Raw genomic sequence first — 13252 nt, 5'->3', positions numbered from 1 at the left:
GCAAGCAGCGTATGGTCGCAGCTGGGCCCAGAGTTCCTCCAGCAGAGGAGGAGGACCCCAGGGTGAAGTGCAAGAACTGTGGCGCCTTTGGTCACATGGCCAGCAGCAGGAGGTGCCCCATCAAGCGCTGGGATGGGACCCTAGCCCTGTATCCCTTGAAGTCCAATGAAGAGAACCTGGGGCCGCAGAAGATCCAGCAGTCCAAGGATTCTGGGCCCTTTACCAAGACAGTACAAGACAAGGAGGGACACAGGCGACAAGAGAAGCATTGCATAACTCCCCTCCAGACATGTCTCACCAAAGCCCAAGCAAGACAGCAACACCACCGTGAGAATGCGACTGACTCCTCTGAAAAGCTTCTGAGGACACCCAGTAGGCCGCGGCCTGTGCACACAAGCAAGAAGACAACCGGCATGAATCCTCTTCTCCAAGCTCAGGCAGAAGAGAGGTCTGCAGTCCCTGCGTCTCCTCTTCCCCAAGAGGCCTCCACGATGCAAGGCCGACCTCAAAGCATCCAATCTCATGCACCAGTCAGGTGTCCTGAGGGGTGGACACAGGCCAAGCCGCAGGGTCCCGCATGCAGAATGTGTCCACGCTCCACTCTCGGCAGCATCATTCCAGGCAAGAGATCTGCCCATTGGCCCAGAGCTTCTTGGCAGACGGGCGCCAAGAGGCCAAGGCTCGCTGCTGCTGTCCCTGCATCACACAATGCCAGTCAGACCAGAGAGCCGGTGACTCTCCAAACACAACAGCCACTGCCACAGCCACAGCCACGGCCACTGCCGCTGCCACGGCCACTGCCACTGCCACTGCCACTGCCACTGCCAGCTACAGCAGGAGTTGCAAGGAAACCATCATGGCATGTGACCCAGAGCTCACCAAATCCAGAGCTCAGCGCTCATCAGCAGCCTCCAAGCAACAGACCTCAGCTGAAGCCTTCCCCGGACTGCACTGGCTCCCATGCCCCAAGTCCTGGCTCTGCCCCTCACCTGCAGTCCCTCAAGATGCTCCTCAGCAGAGTTCAGGGCAACCGGTGGAGCTGCACAATCATCAGCACTCCCTCCTCCCAGCCTCCTGAGGAGGCCGTTCCTCGACCACTGAAGACCCCCGTTGCAGATGACAGAGTGGGATCCTGCTCCAAATCCCCACTCAGCGTGCTCTATGAGGATCTCCAGGTCTCATCCTCTTCCGAGGACACTGACCAGGAGTGAGATGCCAAAGGGAAGGGAATGTGAACTTGGGCTAGGGGAAAGCTGCAAGGAGCAGGCTGTGCCTGCGCAATCACAGCTCCCTCAGGTGTTGGGCAGGAGCACCGCGGGGACCTCACAGAGTGTGAGGCTTCTTTGAATCCTGTTGGTTGTCATTCTTTGTCCGGTGCAAGCCCACTGGGAAGAATGGCTTTTCCACGAAGGTGAGGATGCTATGCAGTTGCTTGCAGGACACCTAGTGTGACACCTAGCACAGCTAGAAATCTGAGAAGCTCATCTGCACGGGTCTCCCAATGAAGCTTTGGGGGTCACGAGGGCTGGACTTTGGGCTCGAACTCTTGGAAGCAGGGCCCGGCCAGAGCTCCCAAGAGGAAGAGCTATCATGCCAAGATGCCGCTCCTGGTGTCCCAGGCACTTCACTCCGAGAGCCTTTCGCATGTATGTCTTGGCGGCAGGGTAGTGCCCAAGTGAAGTGCATGGGTGTGCCCGTACAAAGGCTTTGTGCACTGTGATCTTCTCTCTGAGTGAAATCCTACCTCTCATGCATCCCGCGGGTAAGGACATTCTCCCAAGTCTTCCGGCGCAGCCGGCATTGGATGCCAGCTCTGCCAGTGACCACTTGACCATTATGCCGGAGCACCGGCCTCCTGCAGAGGCTGGCAAGCGAGGGGCACAGGGTGTGGGCAACACTCGGGAGGCTGTCGCTTTGGTGCAGACCTGTAGGACTGTGAGATAGGTTGTCCACCACAATTTTGCTCCCGTGGAATGCACCAGATTGGGGAGGCAGAGACACACGATGTTTCCCAGGAAACACCGGGGTTCCCTCGAGCAGCCACATCTGGTTCTGGTTTGGATAGAAGCAGTGGACCCTGCCTTGCACTTCCCAGACTGCTGTGAATGACATGGGGCTGAGCTGCCTCCACAGCCTCTGGGTTAAGCTGCCAGGTGCTAAGAGGCAGCAACAGCCCAGAGTGCTCCCGAATCCTGCTATTCCACAGATTCCATCATCTCTGAAGCCTAGAAAATGTTCTGTATATGTGTCCAAAGGCCATCGACCCATGCCGTAGTGATGCCAGCACTTTGCATGTACAAAGAAACGAGGACAATATTTGTTCAAAAATCACTCAACAAACAGACAAACAGCAAGATATGCTAGGATGCAATTAGAATTCTTTTCCAGAACCTGTTTCTCGTTATGGGAACTGCAGTTTTCACAGAGAAGACGGGATGGCGAGAGAAAGATCTTGCATCTGCTGTTCACGCCCCAGATGGCTGCCATGGACTGAGCTGAGCCAATCTGAAGCCACAAGCCAGGAGCTGGTTCGGGTCAACCTTGGGAGATGGGGGGCAGGGACTCAAGGACATGGGCCATCCTCTCCACTTCCCCAGTCTCTAAGCAGGGAACTAGATGGGAGTTAGAGCGGCCAAGCCTTGAGGCAGCAGCCCTGTTGGATGCTGTCACTTAGGGTGGAAGATTATTAGCCTTTTGAGCAACGGCGCCAGACCCACAGCTGATAGGTTGCTAATTCCTCTTTGTACTCACACACACATGCGCACGCGCACGCACACACACACACACACACACACACACACACAATAAGAGACTGATGTTTACGGAATAGGCAGATTGACAGAGGGGGAGAGAGCGGGAAAGCAAGAAAGGGAAAGCAGGATCTGCCATGTGCTAGTTCACTGCCCAAATGGCTGCCACAGCCAAGGCTGAGTGGATCTGAAGCCTGGAGTCAGGAGCTTCTTCTGGGTCTCCCAGGTGGATGCAGCCTCTCGAGTCTTTGGGCCATCCACCACTGCTTTCCAAGCCCATAAGCAGAGAGCTGAACGTGAACAGGTGCGCCTGGGACACAGACCACACCCATAATACATGCTGGCACTGCAAGGCCGAGGCATTGCCACTTAAGCCATAACTCCAGCCAGGGCTCAGGGTCAGGGTCAAGGTCAGGGTCAACATCAGCATCAGGGTCAGAGTCAGGGTCAGGGTTAGGGGTTACGGTGAGGGTTAGGGTTAGGGTTAGGGCTAGGGTTAGCCCTTCTATTTCCTCTTCAATGGCTCTGCAGGGCAAGACTATTTAACCACTGATGGAAGAACGTAATGCTTAAAAATACCTTGTCAAACTTTCATATCTCCAAACACTCTTCAAACACACACACACACACACACACACACACACACACACACACAAAGACACAGACACACCCACACTCAGAGAAGAGAAATTGCCTCCCTAGCAGAGCAGAGGGACACAAAGAAGAAAACGAAAGGCGCATTGCAGAGCAAAGTTTCCAAAATGCAATGGTGAATTTTGGTGAGAGGTAAGAAATATGGCAGGGTCTGCTCAAATTGCTAGCGACCCAAGGAGGATGCCTTCTTTTGCTCAGACAGAATCTGATGAAGCTTGACTGGATTTGTGATGCTCAGATGAACAGGCTGTATGCTAATCCCATGGTAGGGCCCTATATAAGGCCTCCGCCCTTCCCTCTCTGCCTTGCTGGTGCTCTGCTGGGAGCCTGCACTCTCCACGGCGGTTTGTCAAGCATCATCCAGGAGCATTTTTGTGCCTCTGGAGAAGCACACTACTTTGCACCAGACAGAAAGTCCTTCAGAACATGCAGGTGGAGCGGTGGCTGTCGATGCAGAAGACACAGCCCCAGACCCACAGAGCACTGACATCTCAGAAGATGGGCAAGCAGCGTATGGTCGCAGCTGGGCCCAGAGTTCCTCCAGCAGAGGAGGAGGACCCCAGGGTGAAGTGCAAGAACTGTGGCGCCTTTGGTCACATGGCCAGCAGCAGGAGGTGCCCCATCAAGCGCTGGGATGGGACCCTAGCCCTGTATCCCTTGAAGTCCAATGAAGAGAACCTGGGGCCGCAGAAGATCCAGCAGTCCAAGGATTCTGGGCCCTTTACCAAGACAGTACAAGACAAGGAGGGACACAGGCGACAAGAGAAGCATTGCATAACTCCCCTCCAGACATGTCTCACCAAAGCCCAAGCAAGACAGCAACACCACCGTGAGAATGCGACTGACTCCTCTGAAAAGCTTCTGAGGACACCCAGTAGGCCGCGGCCTGTGCACACAAGCAAGAAGACAACCGGCATGAATCCTCTTCTCCAAGCTCAGGCAGAAGAGAGGTCTGCAGTCCCTGCGTCTCCTCTTCCCCAAGAGGCCTCCACGATGCAAGGCCGACCTCAAAGCATCCAATCTCATGCACCAGTCAGGTGTCCTGAGGGGTGGACACAGGCCAAGCCGCAGGGTCCCGCACGCAGAATGTGTCCACGCTCCACTCTCGGCAGCATCATTCCAGGCAAGAGATCTGCCCATTGGCCCAGAGCTTCTTGGCAGACGGGCGCCAAGAGGCCAAGGCTCGCTGCTGCTGTCCCTGCATCACACAATGCCAGTCAGACCAGAGAGCCGGTGACTCTCCAAACACAACAGCCACTGCCACAGCCACAGCCACGGCCACTGCCACTGCCACGGCCACTGCCACTGCCACTGCCAGCTACAGCAGGAGTTGCAAGGAAACCATCATGGCATGTGACCCAGAGCTCACCAAATCCAGAGCTCAGCGCTCATCAGCAGCCTCCAAGCAACAGACCTCAGCTGAAGCCTTCCCCGGACTGCACTGGCTCCCATGCCCCAAGTCCTGGCTCTGCCCCTCACCTGCAGTCCCTCAAGATGCTCCTCAGCAGAGTTCAGGGCAACCGGTGGAGCTGCACAATCATCAGCACTCCCTCCTCCCAGCCTCCTGAGGAGGCCGTTCCTCGACCACTCAAGACCCCCGTTGCAGATGACAGAGTGGGATCCTGCTCCAAATCCCCACTCAGCGTGCTCTATGAGGATCTCCAGGTCTCATCCTCTTCCGAGGACACTGACCAGGAGTGAGATGCCAAAGGGAAGGGAATGTGAACTTGGGCTAGGGGAAAGCTGCAAGGAGCAGGCTGTGCCTGCGCAATCACAGCTCCCTCAGGTGTTGGGCAGGAGCACCGCGGGGACCTCACAGAGTGTGAGGCTTCTTTGAATCCTGTTGGTTGTCATTCTTTGTCCGGTGCAAGCCCACTGGGAAGAATGGCTTTTCCACGAAGGTGAGGATGCTATGCAGTTGCTTGCAGGACACCTAGTGTGACACCTAGCACAGCTAGAAATCTGAGAAGCTCATCTGCACGGGTCTCCCAATGAAGCTTTGGGGGTCACGAGGGCTGGACTTTGGGCTCGAACTCTTGGAAGCAGGGCCCGGCCAGAGCTCCCAAGAGGAAGAGCTATCATGCCAAGATGCCGCTCCTGGTGTCCCAGGCACTTCACTCCGAGAGCCTTTCGCATGTATGTCTTGGCGGCAGGGTAGTGCCCAAGTGAAGTGCATGGGTGTGCCCGTACAAAGTCTTTGTGCACTGTGATCTTCTCTCTGAGTGAAATCCTACCTCTCATGCATCCCGCGGGTAAGGACATTCTCCCAAGTCTTCCGGCGCAGCCGGCATTGGATGCCAGCTCTGCCAGTGACCATTTGACCATTATGCCGGAGCACCGGCCTCCTGCAGAGGCTTGCAAGCGAGGGGCACAGGGTGTGGGCAACACTCGGGAGGCTGTTGCTTCGGTGCAGACCTGTAGGACTGTGAGATAGGTTGTCCACCACAATTTTGCTCCCGTGGAATGCACCAGATTGGGGAGGCAGAGACACACGATGTTTCCCAGGAAACACCGGGGTTCCCTCGAGCAGCCACATCTGGTTCCGGTTTGGATAGAAGCAGTGGACCCTGCCTTGCACTTCCCAGACTGCTGTGAATGACATGGGGCTGAGCTGCCTCCACAGCCTCTGGGTTAAGCTGCCAGGTGCTAAGAGGCAGCAACAGCCCAGAGTGCTCCCGAATCCTGCTATTCCACAGATTCCATCATCTCTGAAGCCTAGAAAATGTTCTGTATATGTGTCCAAAGGCCATCGACCCATGCCGTAGTGATGCCAGCACTTTGCATGTACAAAGAAACGAGGACAATATTTGTTCAAAAATCACTCAACAAACAGACAAACAGCAAGATATGCTAGGATGCAATTAGAATTCTTTTCCAGAACCTGTTTCTCGTTATGGGAACTGCAGTTTTCACAGAGAAGATGGGATGGCGAGAGAAAGATCTTGCATCTGCTGTTCACGCCCCAGATGGCTGCCATGGACTGAGCTGAGCCAATCTGAAGCCACAAGCCAGGAGCTGGTTCGGGTCAACCTTGGGAGATGGGGGGCAGGGACTCAAGGACATGGGCCATCCTCTGCCACTTCCCCAGTCTCTAAGCAGGGAACTAGATGGGAGTTAGAGCGGCCAAGCCTTGAGGCAGCAGCCCTGTTGGATGCTGTCACTTAGGGTGGAAGATTATTAGCCTTTTGAGCAACGGCGCCAGACCCACAGCTGATAGGTTGCTAATTCCTCTTTGTACTCACACACACATGCGCACGCGCACGCACACACACACACACACAAATAAGAGACTGATGTTTACGGAATAGGCAGATTGACAGAGGGGGAGAGAGCGGGAAAGCAAGAAAGGGAAAGCAGGATCTGCCATGTGCTAGTTCACTGCCCAAATGGCTGCCACAGCCAAGGCTGAGTGGATCTGAAGCCTGGAGTCAGGAGCTTCTTCTGGGTCTCCCAGGTGGATGCAGCCTCTCGAGTCTTTGGGCCACCCACCACTGCTTTCCAAGCCCATAAGCAGAGAGCTGAATGTGAACAGGTGCGCCTGGGACACAGACCACACCCATAATACATGCTGGCACTGCAAGGCCGAGGCATTGCCACTTAAGCCATAACTCCAGCCAGGGCTCAGGGTCAGGGTCAAGGTCAGGGTCAACATCAGCATCAGGGTCAGAGTCAGGGTCAGGGTTAGGGGTTACGGTGAGGGTTAGGGTTAGGGTTAGGGCTAGGGTTAGCCCTTCTATTTCCTCTTCAATGGCTCTGCAGGGCAAGACTATTTAACCACTGATGGAAGAACGTAATGCTTAAAAATACCTTGTCAAACTTTCATATCTCCAAACACTCTTCAAACACACACACACACACACACACACACACACACACACACAAAGACACAGACACACCCACACTCAGAGAAGAGAAATTGCCTCCCTAGCAGAGCAGAGGGACACAAAGAAGAAAACGAAAGGCGCATTGCAGAGCAAAGTTTCCAAAATGCAATGGTGAATTTTGGTGAGAGGTAAGAAATATGGCAGGGTCTGCTCAAATTGCTAGCGACCCAAGGAGGATGCCTTCTTTTGCTCAGACAGAATCTGATGAAGCTTGACTGGATTTGTGATGCTCAGATGAACAGGCTGTATGCTAATCCCATTGTAGGGCCCTATATAAGGCCTCCGCCCTTCCCTCTCTGCCTTGCTGGTGCTCTGCTGGGAGCCTGCACTCTCCACGGCGGTTTGTCAAGCATCATCCAGCAGCATTTTTGTGCCTCTGGAGAAGCACACTACTTTGCACCAGACAGAAAGTCCTTCAGAACATGCAGGTGGAGCGGTGGCTGTCGATGCAGAAGACACAGCCCCAGACCCACAGAGCACTGACATCTCAGAAGATGGGCAAGCAGCGTATGGTCGCAGCTGGGCCCAGAGTTCCTCCAGCAGAGGAGGAGGACCCCAGGGTGAAGTGCAAGAACTGTGGCGCCTTTGGTCACATGGCCAGCAGCAGGAGGTGCCCCATCAAGCGCTGGGATGGGACCCTAGCCCTGTATCCCTTGAAGTCCAATGAAGAGAACCTGGGGCCGCAGAAGATCCAGCAGTCCAAGGATTCTGGGCCCTTTACCAAGACAGTACAAGACAAGGAGGGACACAGGCGACAAGAGAAGCATTGCATAACTCCCCTCCAGACATGTCTCACCAAAGCCCAAGCAAGACAGCAACACCACCGTGAGAATGCGACTGACTCCTCTGAAAAGCTTCTGAGGACACCCAGTAGGCCGCGGCCTGTGCACACAAGCAAGAAGACAACCGGCATGAATCCTCTTCTCCAAGCTCAGGCAGAAGAGAGGTCTGCAGTCCCTGCGTCTCCTCTTCCCCAAGAGACCTCCACGATGCAAGGCCGACCTCAAAGCATCCAATCTCATGCACCAGTCAGGTGTCCTGAGGGGTGGACACAGGCCAAGCCGCAGGGTCCCGCACGCAGAATGTGTCCACGCTCCACTCTCGGCAGCATCATTCCAGGCAAGAGATCTGCCCATTGGCCCAGAGCTTCTTGGCAGACGGGCGCCAAGAGGCCAAGGCTCGCTGCTGCTGTCCCTGCATCACACAATGCCAGTCAGACCAGAGAGCCGGTGACTCTCCAAACACAACAGCCACTGCCACAGCCACAGCCACGGCCACTGCCACTGCCACGGCCACTGCCACTGCCACTGCCAGCTACAGCAGGAGTTGCAAGGAAACCATCATGGCATGTGACCCAGAGCTCACCAAATCCAGAGCTCAGCGCTCATCAGCAGCCTCCAAGCAACAGACCTCAGCTGAAGCCTTCCCCGGACTGCACTGTCTCCCATGCCCCAAGTCCTGGCTCTGCCCCTCACCTGCAGTCCCTCAAGATGCTCCTCAGCAGAGTTCAGGGCAACCGGTGGAGCTGCACAATCATCAGCACTCCCTCCTCCCAGCCTCCTGAGGAGGCCGTTCCTCGACCACTGAAGACCCCCGTTGCAGATGACAGAGTGGGATCCTGCTCCAAATCCCCACTCAGCGTGCTCTATGAGGATCTCCAGGTCTCATCCTCTTCCGAGGACACTGACCAGGAGTGAGATGCCAAAGGGAAGGGAATGTGAATTTGGGCTAGGGGAAAGCTGCAAGGAGCAGGCTGTGCCTGCGCAATCACAGCGCCCTCAGGTGTTGGGCAGGAGCACCGCGGGGACCTCACAGAGTGTGAGGCTTCTTTGAATCCTGTTGGTTGTCATTCTTTGTCCGGTGCAAGCCCACTGGGAAGAATGGCTTTTCCACGAAGGTGAGGATGCTATGCAGTTGCTTGCAGGACACCTAGTGTGACACCTAGCACAGCTAGAAATCTGAGAAGCTCATCTGCACGGGTCTCCCAATGAAGCTTTGGGGGTCACGAGGGCTGGACTTTGGGCTCGAACTCTTGGAAGCAGGGCCCGGCCAGAGCTCCCAAGAGGAAGAGCTATCATGCCAAGATGCCGCTCCTGGTGTCCCAGGCACTTCACTCCGAGAGCCTTTCGCATGTATGTCTTGGCGGCAGGGTAGTGCCCAAGTGAAGTGCATGGGTGTGCCCGTACAAAGGCTTTGTGCCCTGTGATCTTCTCTCTGAGTGAAATCCTACCTCTCATGCATCCCGCGGGTAAGGACATTCTCCCAAGTCTTCCGGCGCAGCCGGCATTGGATGCCAGCTCTGCCAGTGACCACTTGACCATTATGCCGGAGCACCGGCCTCCTGCAGAGGCTGGCAAGCGAGGGGCACAGGGTGTGGGCAACACTCGGGAGGCTGTCGCTTCGGTGCAGACCTGTAGGACTGTGAGATAGGTTGTCCACCACAATTTTGCTCCCGTGGAATGCACCAGATTGGGGAGGCAGAGACACACGATGTTTCCCAGGAAACACCGGGGTTCCCTCGAGCAGCCACATCTGGTTCCGGTTTGGATAGAAGCAGTGGACCCTGCCTTGCACTTCCCAGACTGCTGTGAATGACATGGGGCTGAGCTGCCTCCACAGCCTCTGGGTTAAGCTGCCAGGTGCTAAGAGGCAGCAACAGCCCAGAGTGCTCCCGAATCCTGCTATTCCACAGATTCCATCATCTCTGAAGCCTAGAAAATGTTCTGTATATGTGTCCAAAGGCCATCGACCCATGCCATAGTGATGCCAGCACTTTGCATGTACAAAGAAACGAGGACAATATTTGTTCAAAAATCACTCAACAAACAGACAAACAGCAAGATATGCTAGGATGCAATTAGAATTCTTTTCCAGAACCTGTTTCTCGTTATGGGAACTGCAGTTTTCACAGAGAAGACGGGATGGCGAGAGAAAGATCTTGCATCTGCTGTTCACGCCCCAGATGGCTGCCATGGACTGAGCTGAGCCAATCTGAAGCCACAAGCCAGGAGCTGGTTCGGGTCAACCTTGGGAGATGGGGGGCAGGGACTCAAGGACATGGGCCATCCTCTGCCACTTCCCCAGTCTCTAAGCAGGGAACTAGATGGGAGTTAGAGCGGCCAAGCCTTGAGGCAGCAGCCCTGTTGGATGCTGTCACTTAGGGTGGAAGATTATTAGCCTTTTGAGCAACGGCGCCAGACCCACAGCTGATAGGTTGCTAATTCCTCTTTGTACTCACACACACATGCGCACGCGCACGCACACACACACACACACACACACACACACACAAATAAGAGACTGATGTTTACGGAATAGGCAGATTGACAGAGGGGGAGAGAGCGGGAAAGCAAGAAAGGGAAAGCAGGATCTGCCATGTGCTAGTTCACTGCCCAAATGGCTGCCACAGCCAAGGCTGAGTGGATCTGAAGCCTGGAGTCAGGAGCTTCTTCTGGGTCTCCCAGGTGGATGCAGCCTCTCGAGTCTTTGGGCCACCCACCACTGCTTTCCAAGCCCATAAGCAGAGAGCTGAATGTGAACAGGTGCGCCTGGGACACAGACCACACCCATAATACATGCTGGCACTGCAAGGCCGAGGCATTGCCACTTAAGCCATAACTCCAGCCAGGGCTCAGGGTCAGGGTCAAGGTCAGGGTCAACATCAGCATCAGGGTCAGTCAGGGTCAGGGTTAGGGGTTACGGTGAGGGTTAGGGTTAGGGCTAGGGTTAGCCCTTCTATTTCCTCTTCAATGGCTCTGCAGGGCAAGACTATTTAACCACTGATGGAAGAACGTAATGCTTAAAAATACCTTGTCAAACTTTCATATCTCCAAACACTCTTCAAACACACACACACACACACACACACACACACACACACACACACACACAAAGACACAGACACACCCACACTCAGAGAAGAGAAATTGCCTCCCTAGCAGAGCAGAGGGACACAAAGAAGAAAACGAAAGGCGCATTGCAGAGCAAAGTTTCCAAAATGCAATGGTGAATTTTGGTGAGAGGTAAGAAATATGGCAGGGTCTGCTCAAATTGCTAGCGACCCAAGGAGGATGCCTTCTTTTGCTCAGACAGAATCTGATGAAGCTTGACTGGATTTGTGATGCTCAGATGAACAGGCTGTATGCTAATCCCATGGTAGGGCCCTATATAAGGCCTCCGCCCTTCCCTCTCTGCCTTGCTGGTGCTCTGCTGGGAGCCTGCACTCTCCACGGCGGTTTGTCAAGCATCATCCAGCAGCATTTTTGTGCCTCTGGAGAAGCACACTACTTTGCACCAGACAGAAAGTCCTTCAGAACATGCAGGTGGAGCGGTGGCTGTCGATGCAGAAGACACAGCCCCAGACCCACAGAGCACTGACATCTCAGAAGATGGGCAAGCAGCGTATGGTCGCAGCTGGGCCCAGAGTTCCTCCAGCAGAGGAGGAGGACCCCAGGGTGAAGTGCAAGAACTGTGGCGCCTTTGGTCACATGGCCAGCAGCAGGAGGTGCCCCATCAAGCGCTGGGATGGGACCCTAGCCCTGTATCCCTTGAAGTCCAATGAAGAGAACCTGGGGCCGCAGAAGATCCAGCAGTCCAAGGATTCTGGGCCCTTTACCAAGACAGTACAAGACAAGGAGGGACACAGGCGACAAGAGAAGCATTGCATAACTCCCCTCCAGACATGTCTCACCAAAGCCCAAGCAAGACAGCAACACCACCGTGAGAATGCGACTGACTCCTCTGAAAAGCTTCTGAGGACACCCAGTAGGCCGCGGCCTGTGCACACAAGCAAGAAGACAACCGGCATGAATCCTCTTCTCCAAGCTCAGGCAGAAGAGAGGTCTGCAGTCCCTGCGTCTCCTCTTCCCCAAGAGACCTCCACGATGCAAGGCCGACCTCAAAGCATCCAATCTCATGCACCAGTCAGGTGTCCTGAGGGGTGGACACAGGCCAAGCCGCAGGGTCCCGCACGCAGAATGTGTCCACGCTCCACTCTCGGCAGCATCATTCCAGGCAAGAGATCTGCCCATTGGCCCAGAGCTTCTTGGCAGACGGGCGCCAAGAGGCCAAGGCTCGCTGCTGCTGTCCCTGCATCACACAATGCCAGTCAGACCAGAGAGCCGGTGACTCTCCAAACACAACAGCCACTGCCACAGCCACAGCCACGGCCACTGCCACTGCCACGGCCACTGCCACTGCCACTGCCAGCTACAGCAGGAGTTGCAAGGAAACCATCATGGCATGTGACCCAGAGCTCACCAAATCCAGAGCTCAGCGCTCATCAGCAGCCTCCAAGCAACAGACCTCAGCTGAAGCCTTCCCCGGACTGCACTGTCTCCCATGCCCCAAGTCCTGGCTCTGCCCCTCACCTGCAGTCCCTCAAGATGCTCCTCAGCAGAGTTCAGGGCAACCGGTGGAGCTGCACAATCATCAGCACTCCCTCCTCCCAGCCTCCTGAGGAGGCCGTTCCTCGACCACTGAAGACCCCCGTTGCAGATGACAGAGTGGGATCCTGCTCCAAATCCCCACTCAGCGTGCTCTATGAGGATCTCCAGGTCTCATCCTCTTCCGAGGACACTGACCAGGAGTGAGATGCCAAAGGGAAGGGAATGTGAATTTGGGCTAGGGGAAAGCTGCAAGGAGCAGGCTGTGCCTGCGCAATCACAGCGCCCTCAGGTGTTGGGCAGGAGCACCGCGGGGACCTCACAGAGTGTGAGGCTTCTTTGAATCCTGTTGGTTGTCATTCTTTGTCCGGTGCAAGCCCACTGGGAAGAATGGCTTTTCCACGAAGGTGAGGATGCTATGCAGTTGCTTGCAGGACACCTAGTGTGACACCTAGCACAGCTAGAAATCTGAGAAGCTCATCTGCACGGGTCTCCCAATGAAGCTTTGGGGGTCACGAGGGCTGGACTTTGGGCTCGAACTCTTGGAAGCAGGGCCCGGCCAGAGCTCCCAAGAGGAAGA

This window comes from Ochotona princeps, unplaced genomic scaffold (assembly GCF_030435755.1).
Source record: "Ochotona princeps isolate mOchPri1 unplaced genomic scaffold, mOchPri1.hap1 HAP1_SCAFFOLD_106, whole genome shotgun sequence".
Classification (NCBI taxonomy): domain Eukaryota; kingdom Metazoa; phylum Chordata; class Mammalia; order Lagomorpha; family Ochotonidae; genus Ochotona; species Ochotona princeps.
This window is presented reverse-complemented; position numbering follows the sequence as displayed.